This window comes from Malaclemys terrapin, chromosome 1, assembly GCF_027887155.1.
Source record: "Malaclemys terrapin pileata isolate rMalTer1 chromosome 1, rMalTer1.hap1, whole genome shotgun sequence".
Classification (NCBI taxonomy): Eukaryota; Metazoa; Chordata; order Testudines; family Emydidae; genus Malaclemys; species Malaclemys terrapin.
The window spans coordinates 244,730,565-244,751,490 of NC_071505.1; positions in this window are offsets into that span (position 1 = coordinate 244,730,565).

Genomic DNA, 20,926 nt, shown 5'->3' on the forward strand with positions numbered 1-20,926 from the left:
TTTCTTTTCGAGCTACAAATGGAAAGGAAGATGAAGAACAGCTTTTTCCCCTCTAGACATTGCATCTGTTTCAGTTTCATATCGGAATTCCAATGCATTGGTCAGATTCTAAAGTGGACTTTGACATGATGAAATGCATAGCCCTGACCAGGATAAAGCACCATAAGGGCCCAATCCTGCATAAAGTTTGAAGGATCAGACCCTTAATGAGCCGCCTCTTTCTTAACATACATTTATATATTCATGGTTCTCAGAAAATGATGACCAAAAACACTATGACAAATGAGCTCTGACTTCAAAGAAACTGAAAAGAAGAAAGGGAGGAAAGTGAGGATCTGGGATTTGTTTGACGTCATTGGGATTTGGGCAACTGCTTAAAGTTAAGATTGTAGTGAAATGCTTTTCTAAACTGGGGATTTACCACAGAAATTGGATTAAAGATGCTGCTAAAGACACACCATTTATACTATAGCAATATTGAGTGTATATAGCACCAATTCATGACTGCAATGCCCAGACTCCCTAGAGCTTTCATATTCAGACATGTATCTAATCAAATCAGAAATACTTAAAAGGTGCCCATCACTGTCATATTTAGGCAACAGTCAGTCACCACATACAATTTACTTTTGTGCTGCATAGAAGGGCTCCCAGTACCCCCTTTCAAATATGCTCTTGGCTTCTGCCCACAATGACAGCTATATCCCTAGATCACATAGAATCATAGAAGATTAGGGTTGGAAGAAACCTCAGGAGATCATCTAGTCCAACCCCCTGCTCAAAGCAGGACCAACCCCAACTAAATCATCCCAGCCAGAGCTCTGTCAAGCTGGGCCTTACAAACCTCTAAGGAAGGAGATTCCACCACCTTCCTAGGTAACCCATTCCAGTGCTTCACCACCCTCCTGGAGAAATAGTGTTTCCTAATATCCAACCAAGACCTCCCCCACTGCAACTTGAGTTGCTCCTTGTTCTGTCATCTGCCACCATTGAGAACAGCCTAGCTCCATCTTTTTTGTAACCCTCCTTCAGGTAGTTGAAGGCTGCTATCAAATCCCCCCTCACTCTTCTCTTCTGCAGACTAAATAAGCCCAGTTCCCTCAGCCTCTCCTCATAAGTCATGTGCCTCAGCCCCCTAATCCTTTTCGTTGCCCTCTGCTGGACTCTCCAATTTGTCCACATCCCTTCTGTAGTGGGGGGCCCAAAAGTGGACACAATACTCCAGATGTGGCCTCACCAGTGCTGAATAGAGGGGAATAATCACTTCCCTCAATCTGCTAGCAATGCTCCTACTAATGCAGCCCAATATGCCATTATAAAAATATTCATTTGTCCTTAGATAGTACATATCATACTTTTCTCTGGCTGAAGACAAGTTTACGACTCCCATTTTTATTTTTCATTCAAAAGATTTCTTGTCACATTTCATGAATTGTAAGGTAAAACAATGCTTTGCCTCACTTTTTATGAAGCATATAAAGACACTCTTTCAATTCAAAAGCAGGTCAATTTTGGATCAGAGACATCTCAGTAAAGAAAGAAAGTTAATAGCAGATCCAGCTCCTGACTTCAGAAGGCTAGGATAAAACAATAGATTTTAGTCAGCATAGCTGAGCTAAAGACGTGAAGATCAGTTTAAAATAGCATTGAGTGCATGTATTTTTCCTTGTTGATGTTATACAACAAGGAAAAATACATGCACTCAATGCTGGCACTGTCAAATTCAGTTCAGTTTACTTTATTGCATGGCAGTGAAACACAATAGGATATTCACAAAACAAAATCATAGAGCCAGATCCTCAGGGCCAGCTGTGCAGCCCTCAGTGCAGGACCCAAGGAGAGGGGAACGCAGCTCTAAGCTACTTTTCTACTCCTCAGATCTGGGAGCCAGTTAAGGCTAGTTGGATAGATATAAATGTGCAATTTCATCTTTTCCAATTTTTTAATTATGTTTTTCTTTACATTTAATCTTTCTGTGTATCTAATGTTTGAATTTTTTTTATACTTTGACATTCTTTTAGGCTCTTCTCCAAAGTCATTTGGATCAAACCCTTGATTCCCCTCCTACCCCCCATAACTTTATGATATATATCAACAACCTACACCACAACTTTCCAAAGTTTATTGCCAAATTGTTAAAAAATACTGGCACCCGTGCCATGTGGAGCTATTTATTCTCCAATACTTTATGTAAATTAGACTCCCTCTGTGTTAATTAGCATATACTGGTTGCTAGACCTTCACCAGCCTTTTGTTGGAGCTATTTCTATTTGAGCAGTGTGAGCTCAGTTAGTATTATTTCTGTTCCTTAGCTGGATGAAGTAACATAAATATAAGCGACTTCCTCTTCTGCTAAATGCAATTTTGATTTGGTATAAAACAAATTTTGTTTCTTGATTAAACTAATCTTAGCTAGGGGTCCTTACTTCACTTTCCATTAATACACTAACAGATTTGGCCCTCCTGAATGGACATTCATGAAAAAAATAATGTGAACATAGTCAAATCAAAATGCAATTCAGAATTTACAGAAATGGTCAGGAATACTTTTTCCAAGTTATTTGCTCATCTCTGCTTCCATATAATAAAAATAATATCGCTAATCCAAATGAGATTTGGCCAAAATATTTGCATCTGACAGAAAAGAATGTGTGCTTGAGAAGTTTCAGAAGAATAGGCTTAGTTCTGGCAAAGTTACAAAGTGAGTTTATTATACAAGAGAAAATTATTTACCGTGTTCCGTCTCTGAAACTATCTTGCATGATTCTCTCTCTTAGCTCTTGTGCTCTTGAAGCTCCAAATTTAATTTTTGCCCCTAAAGGCAGCATTAATGATTGGAACATGAATCCAACTGCCCTACTGGCAGGGCCGGTGCAACCACTAGGCAAACTAGGCGGCCGCCTAGGGCACCAAGCTTTGAGGGTGCCAAAAAGTGGTGCCCAAAATGTCTGGGATGCTCATCCGGCGCCGGCTAAACGTGTAACCCTCTTCCTGCCACAATGTGAGGGGGCGCTGCAGCTTCGATCAACACCAGCCGGCCGGGAAGTGATGTCATTCCCCCTCTGGCCACCAGGGGCGCTGCGCTGCTCCCTGCTGCTCTGGCTTTTCCCCCCGCCCCTTCTCAGCCCTACCCCGCCCTCACTCCCCCTGAGCTCTGCAGCAGGGTCAGGGCTGTACTCATCGGCGGCACGAAGTGCAGAGACCCGGCCCCAGCCGCGCCGCCGGTGAGTGATGGGGGGTGGTTCCCCCCTGCCCTCCAAGCCAGCTCTCCCCCCAGAAGCCTGCCCCCCTAGGAAGCCTGCCCCCCCCGCTCCCACCTCCACCGAGGAAGCCTGGCCCCCCCCCCGCTCCTACCCCTCCTCATGGAGGCCTGGAGCACACCCCCCCCCGTGGGGGGAGCGGCGTAGGGCCCCAGAATATCTAGGGATGGCCCTGGTACGCGCCACCCTGCCTGCAGCCAGCCCCGCACCCCCTGCCCTGCCTCCAGCCAGCCCCGCACCCCCTGCCTTGCCCGCAGCCGGCCCCTGCTGCACCCCCTTGTCTCCAGCCAACCCCTGCTGCATCCCCCTGCCTGAAGCCAGCCAGCCCCGCACTCCCCTGTCTCCAGCCAACCCCATACCCCATCTCCAATCAGCTCCGCATCCCCTGCCCTGCCCAAAGCCAGCCAGCCCCGCACTCCCCTGTCTCCAGCCAGTACCTGCTGCACCCCCCCTGCCCGAAGCCAGCCAGCCCCAAACCCCCGTCTGCAGCCAACCCCGCACCCCATCTCCAACCAGCTCCGCATCCCCTGCCCTGCCCGAAGCCAGCCAGCCCCACACCCGCCTGTCTCCAGCCAACCCCTGCCGCACCCCCCTGCCCGAAGCCAGCCAGCCCCACACCCTGTCAGGTTATTCATTTATTTTAATTAAATATGTAGTCTAAATAATGAAATTAATACATTTTCAATCCGAATGTGTATTAATTCTAATGAACAATGCCACATTATGCAGTATTCATTTTTGAAATTTTATAATAAGTGATGCTCCAGGGGGATGGGGAGGGGTGGGTGTGGGGGGCGCAAGGTGGAAGTTTTGGCTAGGGCGCAAAATATCCTTGCAGCGGCCCTGCCTACTGGTAAATGCACACTTCCCTGGACTGCCAATTCCTGTCCCTCAAAGAATAGGAAGCAAACACTACTCCCCTCTCCAAAATTAATCCAATCACCAAAATCAACACGCACAAAATTAATTATAAATTAATCCAATCACAAAAATTGCCTTTAAAAAGCAAAATCAATGAACTTAGAATGCAGACATAAGCACCCCCAGCACAGGAAGAAACCTCTCCAGACTCAAGAGCTGGGTGGGTGAGAATCCTGCAGCATCATATCTTCAGAGACACAGAATTACAAGGTAGGTAGGTGTCCCTTTTCTAACAGTGTTATCTATGCAGAATTCTCATGCCTGGGGTTAGATTCTTCCTGGCTCTTACACAGACATGGGGGCAGGGTATACGGGGACTTTGCATAAGGACCAGGCAGAATTGAAGCCCCTGCACTGATAAGAGCACAGTAATGAATGCTCCATTTCTACCACGGCTCTCCACTCCACTCTCACACACCTGCCAACAGAGTCCAGCGACCATTGAGGTCAAGGGCAAAATTTATGTTGATAGGCACAGAACTGGGCCCTTCCCTGTGCATTTCTTCATCAGGTTTTGATAGTCTGACCCCACTGAAATGAGCAGGCGACTGGTAGGGTGAATGAGTATCCCAGTTCACCAGGGTTGTCTACCTTCTGAGGTACAGTCTCAGTTACAATGAAACTCAGATTTCCTTTTGATTTCATAGAAAACAGTCAGGCAATTGGCTGGCCACCTAGTGACTTGCTCTTGCCCCCTGGCTTTGGTATCACCTTGTCTACTCCCTACCATTGTCAGGTCCAGAGGATGCCTGTGTATGCCCCTCTCGGTCTCTGCCAGCTGTTTCCTTCATGAAGTAGGCCATCTGCCACAGATGCTGGGATGCCTCATCGTATTTTGCGCAATAGTTTGACCAATTTATTCAATGAGGAGAGACCAAAAGGACGTTTAATAGGCAGCAGGTTTAAAACAAACAAAAGGTAATATTTCTTCACACAATGGACTGCCAACCTGTGGAACTCTTTGCCAGAGACTGTTGTGAAGGCCAAGATTATAAGAGGGTTCAAAAAAGAACTAGATACGTTCATGGAGGATAGGTCCATCAATAGTTATTAGCCAGGATGGGCAGGGATGGGGTATCTAGCCTCTGTTTGCCAGAAGCTGGGAATGGGAGACAGGGAATGGATCACTTGATGATTACCTGTTCTGTTCATTCCCTCTGGGGCATTGGCATTGGCCACTGTCAGAAGACAGGATACTGAGTTAGAGTTTGGTCTGACCCAGTACAGCCGTTCTTATGTACCAGCATCTAGGGAATAGAGAAGAAGCACGTTTGAGGTTCGAGTGGTTGAGAAAACAGCAACAGGACCCAACATAAGTAATTGGGTCCTGACTCTGAAGTCATTTAAGAAAAAGAGTGAGAACCAGGTACTGTGAATGCGGGGAGGGACCGACTTCCTGGAGGAAGGTTAGAACGTGGAAGGCTAAAAAGACAAGGCAAAGAGAGGAAAAGAAACAGACAGCTTTCCTTCCTTTACCCATCTCAGCTGGACACAAGAACGAATGGATATAAACTGGCCGTGGGGAAGTTCAGGCTTGAAATTAGCCGAAGGTTTCTGACCGTCAGAGGGGTGAAATATTGGAACGGCCTTCCGAGGGAAACGGTGGGGGCGACGGACCTGTCTGGTTTTAAGATTAAGTTAGATAAGTTTATGGAGGGAATGGTTTAATGGTAAAACATAGTAGCCAAAGAAAACCAAGCAATGGTACGTAAATAGTATAATGGCTAACAGGGGTCAGGCTAGAGACTCTTGCCTACATGCTCGGGGTCTTACTGATCGCCATATTTGGGGTCGGGAAGGAATTTTCCTCCAGGGTAGATTGGCTGAGCCTCTGGAGGTTTTTCGCCTTCCTCCGTAGCATGGGGCAGGGATCACTAGCAGGAGGGTCTCTGCCAATTGAAGTCACTAAAACACAGGATTGGGGACTTCAACAGCAGAGTCCAGGGAAGGGGTAGGGATGGTTTTGTGGCCTGCAGCATGCAGGGGGTCAGACCAGATGATCATAATGGTCCCTTCTGACCTTAAAGTCTATGAGTTTATGAGTAAACCCTCCCCCTCTCTCCCACACCTCAAATTGCAAACAGGTGCCCTGGTTTTCCTTTTCAGATATGTAGTTTACTTAATCCTTGAGAGGAAAGATCACAGGTCACTAGTGAATGAGGTGGATTCACACCTAAGCTGTCCTATTGCAATAGTTTGACAGGAGCTTTTTTTTTTTTTTTGCAAGGCTGGGATAATGTGGCAGGAGTACCTCTGAAAAAGCAACAGAAAAACATAGAAAGGTAATTTGCATCTCGTGTAGGATTTTCTTGCATGTGTTTTTCAATGAGATACTTACAATCTCCCTTCTTCTAATTGCCATGTTCCCAGCTTTCATGATTTTATTGTGGTTCTTGAGATACTTGGTGTTTTTATTACAGCCCCAGCTCCTGGAGTCAAGGGACTATGTGAGAATCTCAGCTTTCATTTAAAACAAAGAGCAAGAATTTACCCCTCACGGATGAGGAGAAAAGTTTTAAATTGTACCCAAAAGAATCCTAAAGGCTCAGAAATCAGAAAGCAAATAAAATAATAAATGTTGGGTTCTTTATTATTATTTTGATTTTCTTGATTTTGAAGACAATCTCATGATTTTTGAAGGCTGGGGGTTTAGCAATGTTGAAATCATCCCAGCAGCAGCCCTGGGTGAGAGGCCCAAGGTCTGCTGCTGTGATAGTTTCAGAGCAGTCTGGGATAGCATGGATTATGATGTCACAAACAAGAACAGCCCTCTCCATTTGCCAGCTGGGGCAGTAAACATTTTCAGCACTCTTACCACACCCTCCTCCAACCGAGCATTCAAGTGCCCCAACCCCAAAAAACCCAACTAGCACAGCAGTTTGTCACCCCCAGCAATGGGCACCCCCCATTTCTCTGTCCCAAGAACCAGCTCTCGTCACAAAGAAGGCTGAACTTCATTAGTCTCAACTAAAACCATAGCAGATGCCACTGAACATTCCCAGAAGTAATTTTTCAATTGCTTGTAAATTTTTTTTTATTTTTAATCACACTCTCCACATCAAGCAAAGGGACTACTCCTTAGTAAGGCCTATTGGCATGCAAAACTTGAAGTGATTGTTGCTGGTGTTTTGTTTTTGACTTATTGGTAAGTAAATAGAAATTCTTAAAATACTTCTGAGTATATCTTTTCACTCTCCTGTAATTCACAAGTGGCATGACTTTTCCTCAAACCTTTTACACATTTTTTTTTAAATGGTCTTGGTTAAGACCACGCATGGAAAGTTGCAATCTCAAAGGAGAAACTTTCAAAAACTTATCAGTATGGGATCATAATTAAAGATACACAAATAACAGTTTGGTGGCCAAACCAAAAATTCGGGGGGGGGAAAAAACTAGTTTGAGTTGATCTGAAATTGATTTATTTTGTTTTTTCTCACCAAAAGAAAATACTGAAACAAACTTGTTTTCATTTCATTTAATTTCGGGATATTTTTACCCTTCTTTAAAGAAAATAAATCTAGCTTCAAAAGCTTCAACAAAATGTTGCTTCAAAACAAAAAATTGAAACATTTTGTTAGAAAATGTCAAAACAAAATATTTAGACCTAGATTTTTAAAGGTATTTAGGCATTGCTGCACTCAGTGTTGTAATGCCTAACTGATTTAGGAGCCTAAATCTCATTTTCAAAAGGGATTTAGCCACTTATGAGCCAAAATCCCATTGACAGTTGATGGGGTTTTAGGCTACCTTTTTCTGTTGCTGCTGCCCTTATTTGTTGCTTTTTCAGATGTACTCCCGCCACATTATCCCATCTTTGCAAAACAATAAAATAAAGTGAGATTCAGGTTTCTAAATCAGTTAGGCACTACAATGCTGACCACAACAATGCTAAATACCTGTAAAAATCTGGGTCTTTGACTCCTTAAAAAAAAAGACAGCCAAAACTATTTGCCAAATTCAATCCAAATTGGCAGATAGTTTTGATTGACCCAAAATTGCTTTTTAATTTTTTTGTGTGACTAAAGCATTAATCTGAAAAACTTCATGCAGCTCTAATTATAATAAAAGTACTATTGAGAGTAATTACTATAGCTAATGTTATATCAGGCAAATACTGTAACAGTCATATGGAATGCAATGTTTATTATCTAAACAACGAGGAAAGCAAATATTGCACATACAGAGTTGTTGACTTTCAAATTGATATAATTGCTCTGTTTTTTAAAATAAATAAATAAATTTTTAAAAAGTCTTGGTTCATATCATGCCCTGCAATCTCTCTCATTGTTAATATTAAAGAGTTTGGTCATTGGAGGTTCAGGGGAACTGCAAAAAGTTTAAACAAGTTAAAGTATTGCCATATATTTGTATTGCTATATATTTATTCAATGGCCAGAATGCTACATGAAATTTTGCTTAAAAAAAAAAAAAATCACATCTATACTAAGACTGTGAATAGCAAGTGACAGCCCAATGTGAATGAAACCAAACAACTATACATGCTTCAAAAATGAAGTTCATAATGGAAATTCATTCTTGACAGATGCTAAGCCATACAGTATTGTAAGTCCCATCGCTATTTTACTAAGGCCTGATGGAAAACCCACTGAAGTCAGTGAAAAGACCCCAAATTGCTTCAATGAGCTTTGGATCAGGTCTATGACGTGCTCAGGGGCTTGGTATTAAACCATTGACAATAAACCATGTCTCATACTGCAGTGCACATTGCAGCATATAGTGCACTTTTCTTCCTGTGCTGTATATTCCACTCAAGTTCTGCACAGATCACTCCTTTGTGTTTGTAATCTTAAGAATTTTATTTTTTCAAAGGATATTCATATTCCTTACAGAGCATAAACAAACAACATTTCTAAACCGTCATGTTTCTTTATTCTTCTTGCAAAGATGTATGCACTGTCTCCACATGCACAATTTTACCTTTAGTTTTTCCCCTCTCTGACTGAGGTATTGTCACAGGGTAGCTGGTCCCTATGGATAGACTAAGTCCAGTGCCCCTGGACCAGAGCAGGTGAGTCCAATCCAGCCAATTGAAGAGGGCCAGGCTGCTATAAAAGGCTGCTAATGGGTAGTTGGGGGAGGGAAAGTCACACTGGAGTGGAGCTAGGTCCTGTGGTGGGTCATTGGAGCAAGCCGCTAAGGGTTCAGGGAAGCAGCCCTGGGGCTGTTGCTCCAAGAAGAGAGAAGAACTGACTGAGATAGGAGCTGGAGTCCAGACACCCCTGGAAGGGGTGGCCATGAAGCTGAGGCTAAGGAATGAGTGAAGACTGTTTTTTCTGTTTGTTTGCTAACATCTGTTAAGGAAATAAACCTCCTGGTAAAAGACTGGGTGTGGCAGCACATGCTTTGGAGCTGGGGCAGAAGTCTGGCTTAGTGACAGGTATACAGTTAAGATAAAGGTTGAGTTTTAATAACAATTCCAGTATACAACTTACTGCTTCTTCCTTCCAAAGTCATACACAGGAAACATCAGTTTTACTGAAGATTCAGTTTCTAACTAGCTAAAATAAAGTTTATATTGGAGGTGGACCTCAACCAAAACACAAGATCAAAGCAGCCTCAAAATTTTGGGGAAGGTGGCTAAGGAATCCAAACTTGGATCTGAATTTAATGACCTCCCTCCAAGTCTATAATGGGTTGAATCAACCGGAATGTAAACACATCTGAACTTCAAAAGGTTTTAAAATCTGGACTTAAGTCCAAATTTCTTTTGCACCTCCATCTCACCTCTATTCCATATACAGTAGTACATTTTATCCTAGAGGATACCAAAATGTCTGATAAACTACGACCCCAATCTAGCAATGGGATCCATACTTGTACCCAAACAGACAGTCGTGTGCCTATGCTGTGCCCAGTTGAGTACAGTGGGTCTCCTCATGGGTGCAGACTCCATGTTGATACAGGTATCAGGGGGTAGCTGTGTTAGTCTGTATCCACAAAAACAACAAGGAGTCTGGTGGCACCTTCAGACTGAAGAAGTGAGGTTTTTTACCCATGAAAGCTTATGCCCAAATAAATCTGTTAGTCTTTAAGGTGCCACCGGACTCCTTGTTGTTCATGCTGATACAGAACTAACTGCAAGTTTAAGGCTTATATTCACACAGAACCACTGAAGTGCCGCCACCTAAAGGTTGGAGGACAGCAACCAAATATTGTATAACAATAGTGGGGAGGCCAGGACAAGGCAGTGCAGAACCAAATTGGCCCCAAATCCCCAGGTGAAAAGGAAACCCCTAGCAGGGCCGGCCTTAGAAAGAGCGGGGCCCAATTCCTGGGGGCGGGGCTTGCCCCCAGGAATCAGGCCCCGCTCGGGCTGGGGTCACGGGGTTTGGGTCCAGGCCGGAGCCGCTGGGGCCAGGCTAGAGTCACTTGGCCCGGGGCCGAATCGGCTGAATCGGCCTAAAGCCGGTCCTGACCCCTAGATTTTACTAACGGGACCTTTAATATCTACACAAAGTGTGATGGCCTCAGCTTTTAACCAATCATTCCAACACACGCACGCAGCATAGAATTTAATTTCTCTTCAGCAGAAGGATGAAAGGCTCAGCCAGTTCTGAATTGATTTGATGTAGTGGGAATTTAGATATTTAAAACGGAAGATTTAGACCACTAAACCATCCTCCAGCTCGAAAAGGAATCTATTTATCATGACTACATTTTGAGAAGCCAAAGCCTGACGTCTTTACCTGAAGTCAGAGTTTGGCCTTGGTAAGCACTGAATAAGGATTTTAGGATTTGCCCTAAACTGCTTTAGGTTATCTATCAATAACTTTTACCTTTCCTCCCAGTACTTTATTTCAAAGGCTTTACAGGAAAAATAAAACAGAAAAAGAAAAAGAAAACACACTACAATATATATCTCTCCCCACACCCCCTTCTTTGTCCATTAAACTACTGATTCCTATTTAACACAATGATGTTGAAGGTCTTTGAAATTCAAAGATACATTTCTCTTCCCATCCCTAATGGGATAATAGCACATCCTAATGCACATACATTTGTTCTCTTAGTCACCATTTCATAAGAATGGCAAGTTGCAAACACTATCACTTAACAATTGTTGTGCAATTAGGCAAAAGAAGAGATACCTTTAGAGCCAGAGGCAAATGGGGAGTACAGAAGCAGAGGTAGACATCCAATAATTTAGGCTTTTTAGTCCAAATTTCAGTGAATTCCAATTTGTAGTTTGTATATTTTATGTAGCCTTTTTAATGTACGTTTGAAAAAACATCCTGCATTTCTGGTATTTCTTCTTTTGCTCTCTCTCATACAACCTCTCCCTCAAAATTTACTGAAAAGCATGGTGACCTTATCCACATAAAATGTACAATAAACTCTTTTAGAGAGGGAGTGCTTTAATGCAAGCTGAAGCCCTGAGCCTGGTGCGCTCCGGCATGCCTGGCTGGGCTCCATTTAGGGAGGGTGGGGGGACACCTGCCCCCTCCGAGTTATGAGTCCCCAGTGGGGACAGGGCTCCTTTTAGGGAGTGCGGGGGGGGGGGGGAGGGGAGAAACTGTCACCCTGAGTTATGTGTCAGCCCAAGGCATCAGCTCCCTGAGGCCTGCCAGCACATGGCCAGTCCCTTCTCTACCTTCACTAGCCCCCTGTACCCTCCCTCCACCTGTAATAACTGCACACAACCCCTCAGAGTTTCGCGGTCCAGTCAAAAGCCTCTGGTGGTCTGAATTTGGCCCGCGGTCCACCTATTGACTACCCCTGCAATAGGCCCTGGCTATATTACACAGCATAGTATGTGTACATTGAACAGGAGCACTTGCATTGTGAAAAATGTTTCTCTGGAGTCCAGACCTTGCCTATACCTTGACCAAGAAATCTGGACCTTGACAAAAAATAATTGACTGCCCCTGGCCTACAGCATCCTTTGATAGCAGTTGAAGCCCCAAGCCCCAGAGTGCCCCAGCACGCCTGGCAGGGTTCCATTTAGGGAGGGCATGGGAGACACCAGCCCCCCTAGTTATGAGTCAGCCCACCAGCACGCAGCCAGTCACTTCCCTACTCGCAATAGATCCCCCCGCACTAACTGCCCATGGCCCCCCAGAGTTTCGCTGTCTGGTCATAAGCCTCTGGTGGTCCAGATTTGGCCCACAGTCTGCCTATTGACTACCCCGCTTTAGACTTTAGAGTGCATCATTGGATAGTTATAGTAAATGGCTCCATAGAATGCCACTGATCATTTAACCATTTTCTTTCATGTACACCTAATGAATAAATGAGTATTTTCACTCTCCCAGAACCAATGATATAACTCAAAATTGATAAAATACTTTTAAAGATTCTCTTTTTTTTTTTTTTAAATGAAGCATTGTTTTGATCTGCTGCAACACTGCAGCTATGTATGACAACAGTACCTATGCTTTTGTTTTACTGCATTCACTTGTGAGGCTCACTCCAAATTAAAAATAGATTTATATTCTTCATAGCTTTAAGTTCAATGCACAGTAGTAACCAAAAGCCTTCACTTGCTGATGGCTTTCTGGGGCATTTATCATCTGAGAAAGTAATACAATGCACCAGATTCTGTCTCCCTCTCTAACTCATGCATTCACACATAGCATGGACTTCTTGTAAAACTCATTTAAACTACTTAGTCATATTGATGCAACTCCTCATGAAATTTGACAAAATAAAGTGGATTTTCTTTATGCTGACTTTCAGCATTTGCAATGGACAAATGTGTGTAAGTGTGAAGTGTGTACTTGTGTGTGTGACTGCTCGTGTGCCTATTGTACATGTGTTCCATACATATATGTATGTGCGTGTATGCAGCTGAGTAGGTAGGTAGGCAAATAGGTGTGCACATTTGTGTGTGTGTGTGTGTGCGCGCATTAGTACACATACTTGAGAGTTGTATGTACAGCTACTCTCTTCATTTTGTGTATGTGTGTGTGTGTGTGCAAAACGTCCATATAGGAGAAAAACTAATCTATAGACTTAATGAGTGAAATCCCAGTACCATTGAATGCAACGGTAACACTCCTATTGACGTCAGTGAGGCCAGGATTTCACCCAGTACAGCTTCTTGCATACTTTCTAGACCCTGTTCCACATTAATATTATGCACATTGCACAAATACAATGCCTCTAGCATTTCTCCTTATAATGTTTTTTTTTAAAAAAACAGCAAAAAAAAATCCAAACTTTAAGGTGTTGTTCTGATTGGCCAGTGTAGGAGACTAGAGCTTCTAAGAGTTCATTGCTATTGGCATTATGCAGAATAGGAACGTTACCGCTGCTGCAAATGTGAATAGCGTCTATCAGAAGGAAGCGCAGCTGATTAATCAACTTGATATTACCCGAACTGATTAAACAATGAGGCATCCTGGGGTTTTGCTGTCTGTCCTGATGAGTGCTCATCATAACTAATAATGCAGAACCCCAGCACATCTCCCTTGGGAGTAAACTACCTTCTAATATTTTTCCTCTAAGGATTAATTCCATTGTTATGAAACCTGTATATTATAAGAACTGTAAACTAATCATTAGTCATTTTCAAACAATTTGACTTTTCCTGCCTCGACTGGTGGAGTGTTTTTGGAAGAGGTCTTGTTGGGTTTCAGTTATCCACATAAGCAGGTTTATTTAGACAACTACAAGAATAACTGATATGTCAGCAGCATTGTGTTAATCTCTAAACCAGAAAAAGTGGACAACTTTTTAAATGATTTTTTGTCCTAAGTGAATATTCAAAGGACTAGCAACTTTGGAAACCATGCAAGCCTCTCTCCTTTGCCCCACCATGATCACCCCTCTCTCTAAATTCCCATTAAAGTGGAGTGTTACCTGTGATAGGAAACAGCTTTTAAACACAAATTAAATAATTTACATGGTCTTTGTCAATGTTTATAGTATTAGTAAACGTGTCCACACTAGGTGAAGTCTAAAGATACTGTTCAAAAACCATTTTCTGAAATGGTTTTGCCTGGCCCACACTAACCCAAAAATCTTGTTTAATCTATGCTTACAAACCTGTTTAAAATATGTCTTGTTAAATAATTTCCTTTCACAGGTCAAACTCCAGTGCGGATGATGCCAAAGGCTGAGATCAGGTAGTTCTGTCTCCACACTAGCTCAATACTAGGCTTTTCTTGACTTCCAGTGGTAGCAGATTTTATGTGGTAGTTTTTTGTTTTCTCAGTTCAAGTGAAATGGACATCAAGCTCAATTCACAATTCTGGTTCTGGGGTGAAAGATGAGTGCTTTACATCCATTAAGTCATCTAAGCCCAGACCCACAAAGGGACTTAGGCATGGCTGTACCTACATTTTAGGTGCCTGGAAAATCACAGGAACAACATAAAATCTGCGTTAGGAGCTTAGGCTCCTTATACAATGAATGAGGAGAGAGAGGCGCCTTAGAATGCAACCCACAAGGGCAAACATGCAAGGCAGGAAGCTTCTAATGGGAGATGCTGACGAGGGGCGTGTGCCAAGTTCAGCCCCTCTCACAGAGACAGACACCTAAGTCAAGGCTGTAGGGAAGTGCCTAGCTCTGCTTAGCAATCTGTAAAGGTTCCTGGATAGTCAGGTAGCTTAGGCACCAGCCTCACTCCACACAAAACAGCTGGTTGTGAAGGTGCCCACCTTATGAACTTTTAGCCCAGCATTCAGAGCTTGGGATGTGGGAGGGAGACCCAGGTTCAATTCCCACCTCTGCCTGATAGGGAGAAAGGATTTCAACAGGGATCTCCCCATATCTCAGGAGACTGTACTAACCACTGAGCTATAGGCTATTCTGATGTGGGGCTCCCTCCATCTCTGCTGCTGAAGCTAAACACCGACTTATAGAGCAACTGCCCCTCACTGACCCAATGTGTAGTCCACTGTGAAGAAATACTTAAATAGATACTGGGCCCGAGCGAGCGAGCGAGAATGACTCTTCAGCCTGGCATTTAGGGCACTCACATGGGGCACCCAGGGTCCAGTCCCCCTGTTCCAACCACTCTTCAACAGGACAAACTGAGGTAGGCCCACAGCAGAATATCCCATAGCTCATTGGTTGGAGGTGAGACACCCCTGTTCATCTCCTTTCTCCCAATCACACAGAGAGGGGAAATGAAGCTGGGTCTCCCACATCCCATGTTAGTGCTATAAACACTGAGCCAAAGGTTATAAGAGGGTCACCTCCTCTAGCAGTGTAATTTTGACTGGGACCCAATCCAATAGGCCTCCTGGGTGCCTGCCTATCAGATAAGGTCCTGCATGCAAGATAGGCATTTGACCACCTATCTTTCCCCAATTTGTAGATTGTTCTGTGGCTTAGGCGGGCGTAACCGTGCCTCTGTGGGTCACAAGTGAGAATGCCAAATTCAGGACAAACTGCTGAGAAATAGGGCAGATACACCTCAAGATTGGAGGCTAATTCAAGAAAGAAAGAAAGAAAGAAAGAAAGAAAGAAAGAAAGAAAGAAAGAAAGAAAGAAAGAAAGAAAGAGGAAGGTGAGAGTTAAAATTTGTTAAAGGCAGGGGTGAATGTAAGATAAAAGACTTACCGGTATGGGGGCCCAGCTCCAGTCAGCCTTCCTCAGCCAGCCCTTCCACACTGCCTGTCCCATGCCGCCTGCTGTAGCGGTGGCGGCGGCCAGGAGCCCTGGGCACTTTTAAATTGCTGGGCCCCTGGGGCAGCTGCTCCTTTTGCCACCCACCCATTGGTGGCCCGGGGGGGGGGGGGGAGGAGGGACAGCAACGTTAAAGTGCTGCTGTGGCAGCGTTTTAACGTCGGCTGTGTACGGGCCAGTACCGGCGGCCACTTCTTACCGGTACGTCGTTCTGGCCCATACCGGTCCACTTTCACCTTCTGGTTAAAGGGATCAAATATAGACAATAAATGCAAAGTTCTTGGTTCAAGTTTGTAGCACTGATGGAATAAACTTCTGGCTTAAATCAAGTCTCTGGCTGCTTCCAAATCATTGGAAGGACCTCAGTCCTTGGTCAGAATGCTCCCATTGGTATAGTCCAGAGGTTTTGACAGGAAAGAGGCAAAATGGAGGGGTTTCCAGGGCCATTTATATCTTCTGCCATGTGCTGGGAAACCCATTGTTTCAAACAAAGCCCTCAGCACAGCTAGTGGAAAATTACAGGTGACAAGATAGTGTTTGGAGTCAATGTCCATGCATGATTCCCTTAGTCATTGCAGGAAGCCAATACCTATACCCCAGACAGTACGTTTGCAGGACAGTCCATTCAGTGTAGATGGGCGTCTCTCACGATCCATTGTCAGCTAAGTGTTTCTTGATGAGCCACTCAATTTGAATAATCCCTCCAAGATGTGCAGGCTAACTACCTTGTGGGCGGTACCACAGGAGCAAACATTTGAAATACAGGTATAGAGCCAATACGTATACTTCAAATACAAAAATGATACATACGTACAAATAGCATAATTATATTCAGCAAATCATAGTCTTTTCATAGACATCTTACTTGACATAATTTGTACAAGATTTGTTGCAAATATATAACAGTGGTTGCAACAATTATCTATATGGCCATATTTTAATCAGATAATGTCACAGAGGGAAATAGGCATTTGGACACCTAGAGTGAGGCAGCAGTGTGCATACTCAGAGATAGAAACTCAGTCACTGAGGGAATTTTTACCCTGAAAACCTGAGTCCCATTACAGTTTAGGTGCCTACAAGGTTTGTTGGGAGTTTTGTGGATCATAGGGGAGCCTAAGTCTGGGGTTTAGGTGTGCATGTATTTCTGTGGACCTGGGCTCTAGCGCCCAGAAAAATGTTATCTGAATATAGGTCACAACTAGCTACATGAAGAACTGTGAAAGCATCGCATTCATGAAATGACACTAGAACTAGCTTTATTGACCAGCTTTCTAATGGACATATGCACCAAACTAATGCTAGGAGCCTTACATTCTTGTTACAGGTCCCTGATATTTCAGGGGATTTATGCAGAATGGATGGTAGGCAAACTTAATTGAAAGCTGCTAAGACAAACTCTGGATTGTGAGAGACCAAGAGCAAGAGATCTGCCACAAGAACAACCATACTGGGTCAGACCAATAGTCCATCTAACTCAGTGTCCCATCTTCTGACAGTGACCAATGCCAGGTGCTTCAGAGGGAGTGAACAGAACAGGGTAATTTTGAGCAATCCATCCCGTCCTCCAGTTCCAGCTGCACATACAGATTGACTAGGCCAGTGGATTCTCTATGAGAGCTTCAGTTCCACCAAAATTTTAAAAAATCATAAAAGATTTTAAAAATATTTGTGAACTAGCTTGTGATTACGGTGGTGGCTCAATAGGATAACTCATGTTCACGACTGCTCATTGACTGTCACAAATAGACATGCAGCAAACACGTTCCAAAAGGAACTACCAAAGGTTCTTGTGGGTTCAGGATAATGATTGAGATGTTCTTATTTATTTGCATTGCAGGTCTCGGATCTTTCTAAAGCTATGTGTCTGAACTTGCTCTTTAATGGAAGTGAATGGGAGTTTTGCTCATCACTTCAATAGAAGGATTAGGGCCTTTATTTCCACGTCCTTTGCACAATTATCATGCTGTGACTTTTCTTAAAAGCTGCAATGACAGCTTGGCTACCCTCGCTGTATGGGTCCAGATCCTGATCCAAAGGTCACTGGCAATGGAAAGACTCCCGTTAACTTCATTGGGCTTTGGATCAAGCCCCTGATCCTCCAGATACAGCTACATATACTGGTAGGGCACAGTTCAGTGCTCCTTATTTGAACAAAACTCACACTGGCATCAATGGGAACTTGCTCAAGTAAGAACTATAGGATTGGGCTGATAATACTCAGGAAAATTAGACTAGAGGCATTAAACCTAATTAACCTTTTATATAGCTTTAAAATCAATGGAGATACTTTTTTCTCCATGAAAATATTTTCTTAAGAAGAACCTTCTTTTCAAATCTATTCCCCTCGGAACAATTTTGAAGGACCCACTATGGTTGTATTTAAAACATTGTTTCTGACTGATCATTTAAAATCGTGTTGTTGATTTTAAAAGTATCAAAATTCACACCAGTTGCAAAAGCAGATTTTTTCAAAGCATTGCAAAATGCCAAAGTTAAATCAGCTATGTTGTCTATTAAAAATTAATAAATTAAAAGTTTCATACGCAATGACTCGCTCACCGCGAGTTTACAAAGATCAGGCACAAGACAAAAGCCAGTTGCAGGGATCCTGTTTAGATTCCCCCCCCCCCCCCCAGTCAATAATGTCTATTAGTAGACAAGATACAGCAATGATCAAAACATCAATAGAACTAGTTTAACTTTAGATGCTGGTTTACTTGGGATGTCAAAGCTCCACAATTGTTAGGAGTCAGGCATTAAGTGACCAGATACAATCCTAAGCCTAAATGTTAACAAAGCCAGTTGGCATCCCAGATTAGGTTGCTGATCTTGTAAGGATCAGCTACTTACTTAGTGATGTTTACACTGACATTGATGTAGTGACACCCTGATCTAATTACATGTCAATAAACCACAGTCCTGATGCACTGAGAAGATCAAAAGAGGATTAGGAGGACTCCATTGGCAATCCTTAAAGCCTATGGAATCAACCTTGTGATTTAATTACCAAGAATTTGGCAACTGTAAAGATATTGTTTTAAAATTGGGCCAATGCATGTTTCAGAATTACATTGCAGCACCTCCTTTAACCCTTTCATTGCTAATTCTTTGCAAGGTGCTGCGAACTGAGACTTTGAATAAAATTCCCTGGTGGGCCAAACACTTTGGAAACCAGTTTAGATGCCTTTTGCCAGTGTTCTGATTTTCCTCAGAGTCTAGGCAGCTTTTTAAAGTCACAATGAATTTTTTATGACCTTCAGATATTGAGTTTCCTTTCACAGTTATCTATAGCATTTTAGACTCACCTTCGCCAGCTTTCGATATAAATCAATAATATTCTTGTCACAGGATATGGGATCATAGGGAAGAATCACAGCCAGAGTATAATCATAGTGGTGCCAGGGAAATAGCATAGGTGGGTTGTCTATTCTAACAGATAATGAGAGTGTTTATTTGCTTAATATCATCGGTTGATGGAGTTATTGACCGTAGTAAGCATCTGTTCAATGTCTGCTAGTCGGAGGCTCATTTTCCAGCCAAGGCTAAAAAATTCTGGAAACGCTGCTTTGAGTTAAGAATTTAGATTAATGATTAAATTGTTCCAGAAACTCCATGTACCACACTGGAAAAGAAAGAGGCTTCTCAGTGGGGCAGACATTTACTCTCCTCACTGTTTTGTCCTTGTGGATGAATCAACATGTCCTGCACTCTTCCAGAAATATAATTGTGCATTACTTTCAGAAATGATGTGGGAAACAAGGAGGGCTTGGTTGGGTAGTGTCATGATACCTTTCCCAATTAGAGAGCAATGTTCTGGGAACACAGAGTGCAGAATTCATCCTCATTGCAGCTTGTGTGATTTGGGAGTTCCCATGGGCACTGACAGTTATCACGTACTATACAGCCAAACTAACTCTACTTCTTGATCCTCCAGGACTTTTCTGTAGTGTTGCTGTGAATGTAACTATACTTGTAGAATGCAAAGCCTTTAAGGACCAGGATATCTGCTTTGTAGAACTAACATCCATATAACCATGCAGCCATCTTAGGGTTTTGTAGTATCTTAGTGCTTCCAGCTATGCAAGTTGGTGCTTAGAATATCCAGTATTCTTGTGACAGATAGAGGTTGAAAGAGACCAAATAACTGATGTTGTGTACCTTGCGGCATTTTTTCCCCTAGTCATACTAATTGTAAGATTCATTAAAAGAAAATGTCCTTGAATATTTTGTATTCTCTGCTATTTCTACTGTTCAGTGGGCTATTTTATGGTGCTCTAATTCAGTTCCAGGCTTTATATCTATGAATTAGTTATCCTCCACTTGCTTAAGGAAACCAAAGTGTCTGATATTTGCTAAGGTCAAGTTTCATATACTGTACACACTTCTAAGAAGCTGCTATTTTAGAGCGGGCACATTCCCACGGGATTTGATGCTCTGTGATCTGCTGCATAATCAACAGCTTCTCGGCACTTATGTTCAGATAAGAAGGTCTAGGCTACTGACAGCTGCCAGAGTTTTCCTTCTTTGTGATCAATGGGACACAGTGGTTGAGAGCAAGTAATTCCTTCCAAAGTTGCAAATGGCAGTTGGAGTTGACTCCTAAGTTCCGTGGTTGCAAAATACCTGAATTTTAGAAATGTTTGGATGTTCAATATCAATGGTCTCAACTAGATTTTCAATAAGATCTTAGGGAATGGCCAAGCACCAGGGGTCAGTGCCATATTCTCAGGGGGAACAGCCAACACAAATATAAAGTCCTGGGGATGCTGTTTGCCTGCACCAAGTGTGGGAAAGGCTTCAGACCAATGGCCTCCTGTCCACCAGAGAACCCATGCAGCTGTGGCCACGTAGTGCCAGCCCCAAATGATGGGGGAGCACACAGCACCCATTTTGCAGGCCTTGTGCCATCAGCAAAGAGGTAACCCCACAGCATCACCAATGAAGTTTGGCACATCTCCCAGGGGGACTGGAAGGGAAGGGAATGGGAAGGAGCATCAAGCCTAAGGGAGCTCTGAGACACAGATGGGGACTGAGGAGTCATGTAAACCTCCCCACCCAGCCTCAGATCTCTCTGGAGAGGGCTCAGTGCCCCAGTGCAGAGGAAGCATGTACAGAGAGGAGGACTGGCCACTCGGGCAATGTTGTTA